Source organism: Haplochromis burtoni, unplaced genomic scaffold, assembly GCF_018398535.1.
Source record: "Haplochromis burtoni strain Fernald_Lab_line unplaced genomic scaffold, NCSU_Asbu1 Contig_354, whole genome shotgun sequence".
NCBI lineage: Eukaryota > Metazoa > Chordata > Actinopteri > Cichliformes > Cichlidae > Haplochromis > Haplochromis burtoni.
Genome location: NW_024582715.1, coordinates 224,153 through 228,588, shown reverse-complemented (window position 1 = coordinate 228,588; position 4,436 = coordinate 224,153).

Below are 4,436 nucleotides of genomic sequence, written 5' to 3'. Positions count from 1 at the left end.
GTCTAAAGTCATAAAATTAATGACTCGAGTCTGACTCGAGTCCAAGTTATGTGACTTGAGTCCACACCTCTGGTGTCCTATAACCTAATGTGAGTGATTGTCATTTCATCTTTCCAGTTCCTATCCACTCTTTTTTCCTGTGACCAAAATACTTTTGAATGGTTTATAAATGCCTTCCTGTTGGTGATATTACAGCGCTCCCGTCATATGCTTTGGGTTTGACTATTTATAATACTTTTAACTTCAGCTTTGCTTAATGGTATCTGTAGATCGAGTGCTTGTAATGTCATTGAATGTTTAACTGAAGCTAGTTTTACACACGGGGCAAATAAAGGAATGCGACACAGCTAGGGAAACTTAATGCAGACATGCATAACTACCGAAATAACACAGAAAGTAACTGACAAATACAAAGGTTAGACTCATACCTACACAGAGCAACTTCACACTAATGGAAACACTTGGGAAGACTGAAAAACATGTGCAAGAAATTCAAACACTAAAAGCATGAAAATAAAACAGAAACGCTCTAAATATTCACAAAATCCAAAAACTTGAATAATAAACAAAATCAGAAAAAACAACTGTGCCACATTATAATATTATGGAAAGAAATCTCATGAGCTGTCTGTGTGGTGTGTTTAAAGTGGACATGCAACATGCATAAAACATAATTTACACCATGCAGCTGTGCTGCCATACATTTAACTATATCAGTAAAGCTGCATTTAAGAAATAAGCACTTGAATCCAGTTTAAGTTCTTTAGAATATGTTTTGCACCACCAGTAGCTATCAAGTAATCTAAGTTATCTTTATTATTTTTTTGTCTTTTTTTCATTTTTTTATTGTAAGGAAAGGAAGGAAATACTGTATAGTGGTTCTAACAATCCTGTGGGACTTTAAGATGCAGACAGTCAAACTGGGGATGGCTAACCAACTGGATACAGTTGTAGTGGACAAGTGGAGGAAAGCAGTCGTCGTGATAGATGTAGAAGAAATACCAAGGGCTAAGAAAAGAACTCGAGAAGATGCGGAGGGTGAAGGCAATATCCGTCCCAGTGGTAATCGGTTCTCTCGGTGCAGTGACCCCCAAGCTAGGCGAGTGGCTCCAGGAACAACATCTGAGATCTCGGTCCAGAAGAACACAGGAACAGCAAAGATATTGTGCAGGACCCTCTGGTAGACGATGATTTATATTTTTTTATAAAGTCAGGCTGAATATATAAATATCTGAGTCTTCAGCTGACTTTTGTTCTCTCACACTGGTCTGGCAGCAGTCAGGAGTCCTATAAAATGTGCCCCATCTGTCTCCATTTGAAGGCATTTTAGGGATGACTGGATGATTTCAGGGCTGACCCAGGACATGCATGAGGGATTCAAACTCCCAGCTGGTCTGATCTTGAAAATGTTGAGAAGGAGAAAATATTTTGGCTTCACTTTGGCAATGCTGTTTTTAATACGTATACAGGGATGTAACGTTGCATGACCAAAATTACTTATGAGTCCAAATATGTTGATTCCTTCACTTGTTACTACACTGTCAGACTAATATGCTAGGTTTTTTCCCCTGACAAAACATGTGCTGCTCATTAAAACAGTGATAATATGATGGAAGATAAAAATGGATGACTCAGTTTGGTGGTGCACTTAAAGTTAACAGCACTCAGTGGAAAACATGTTCATCTCTACAGTTCTGCTCACTTTTACATGCCTGATACTGACACTATGAACTGCAGTTTAACCGGACTCGGGAATCCTCAGATTTTAGAGATTCTAGAGCGACATTTGGCAAATCTGTTCACGTTCTCAAAATCGGAGCTGCCCCCTTAAACTTCGCAGGTAAAGGACAGGGCTCCACTTTCTTCAAAATTTGTTGTTAAAAACACCACCGCTGATTTTTTAATATTGTCCAAAACAAAATGTTGTGAAAAATTATTTTTTGACCCTTTTCTTGAAGTAAATGTGAATGGATCAAAATTAGGGTTCCAGCCTGATTTCTGATTTCTATAACTGATTTGATTCGATTCAGTTTTGACTCAGTCAGAAATATGATTAATTCTGACGATTTATCAGTACATTTCCATATTTTTATATCCGTGTATAAAAACAAAGCTGACACTTGTGAGACTTCATCAGAGGAGTGAGCATCACAGCAGATGTCTTTGTGTCAAAGTAAGTGAGGATAAAACACAGAAAAACGTGATTTTCTGGGCCTGGCTTTTTATAGCAGATAACCGCCTTAAAAATATTCTGCAGTAGAACAAAAACAGAAGAAAACAATGAATCAGCATATAAACATTACCTGATGCTGCTGAAGGGAAGCAGAGTTACAGAGGTTTGATTACAGACACAGCTGAGCATTTTGAAATTTGGCATCATTTTAAAATGTTTACATTTCTTTGCTATTAAACAGCAGACATTAGGCTTTCTTGCCTGAGGTCATCTAAAAAAAACAAACAAACAAATAAATAAATAAATCTCCTTTGGCTGCTGGTTCAGTGAATTTTGGTCAGAGAGTGACGAAACCTGCAGTTTCAGAATCTGTGAGGTGTTAGCTTTCAGCACCGACGGCTTGTCTGCTTACGCGCTGTCGGGTGATCGGAAAATCGTTTTTTCAAACCCACCCCTAGTCCGAATTGACCAGTAACACCACAGACATTACTATAGTTAATATTATTAATATAAAAATAAATAAGACAAATGTATTTTAGTGATGTGAGAATAGTGAAATAACATAACAAAACTAATTTTTATTTTTTTTTATAGAATTCTCTTGAGGTTTAGTTTACCATTTATTTAGATTGCAAACGAGAGGTGTATAGTGTAAAGACAAAGGCCCCGTGGGCCACAAGAAAAATATTAAAACCACAATTCATGGATCAGGAAGCCCAACAAGCTAACCAATAGGTTACAATCAAACTGAATGATGAATTACTGTTTTGATGGTATTCTTTTGGCTGATTTAAGACATGGGTCAAATCGACACATTAGCATAAGAGATAGTAACAGAAAGCTAGCACAAGAGGAAGGTTAAGCAGACAAAGGCAGTGCCTGAAAACAAGTGAGCTTAGAGGAGGAACACAACTGCTGTCAACTAAGCATTCAGTATGACTGAAAGATTCACCAAACCATGTTTGACATTCTGCAGCCCTTTAAACAGCTGATTCATATGTGAAGTCATGGTGTTTCATAACATTCGCTGATGCAGTCGTAATTTTTGTTTGTTTGCTGTGCACATATGGTGGCATGTCATGCGTTAATAACAAACATTTCAAACTGAACGTCATTAGTGCTTCTAGTTAAGTATCACATATGGCACTGTTTAGAATAGACGCTGAATAACTTATCTTCCTCAGGAATTTCTACAAACTCAGGAATATGAATACTTGACATCACATTTCTTTTTATCAGTACAATAAGAAACGATGTATATATACATCGGTGTTCATGTGTGTGTGTGTATGAATGTATTTAAAACAGTAAATATGAATAGATTTGAATATTTATTTTTATATTATTTCTTTATATTTGTTTTCTGTTCTCATTCTATAAATCACGTTTGTTGTGACTGTCCTCTGAGGGCCACATATCTCTGAAAGGAAAATTTGTATTTTAAAAATCTGATGATTTTGTGTGACATAGTTAACTCAACTTGATGTTTCAGTAAAACGGACATGGTCAGAGATGCTTTCTTAATTGTTGTCATAGTGTTCTTTGTTAATGTTAGCAGTTATTAACACGTTTGTCATACTCTACATCACACATGTTGGCCAAGGTGGTTAGCAAGAGGAAACTCATGTTACAGTGCTCAATCATTGAAACGTGTTTACCTGCTAATGCTAGCTGTGTGACCACATGAAGTACGGCTAGTAACTGATCTAAGAGCAGTGAAAGCAGAGCAGCAGCAGGTTGCCTCGCACTCTGGTCTCCCTAGAGTTTACCCTCAAAGACCCATAGAGTCTATCCACAATGTGCATGCCAGTTTCCTGGAACTAAGTTTGTATAATGATCTGATTACATCAATGTGAGAATGATGTTGTTGATTGTCCAGCAAATTTACACACAGTAAATTGGCTTCATGCATTCAGGCTCTCGTGTACAGGCAGGAGCCTGCCTTAGACCAATGGGTATTAACTGTACTGAAAAAGCATCTTAAATTGCGTGCTACATTGTTGCTAGAAGGGCCAACTTCATAAAATACTTGGAACCAATTCTTCTGACATAAACTATTTTTACACTTGAACTCTGTCTGATGGAAAAAATAGGTCATAATCATAAATTAAAGTGATGTCTGACCACGTAGTAGCCCAGCAGACAGTAAATGAAGGTTATATCTGTTGCTGTATGAGACATATCAGACAAATTACACATGTTCTCTAATGTGTGTGCGTGTGTGTGTGTGTGTGTGTGTGTGTGTGTGTGTGTGTGTGTGTGT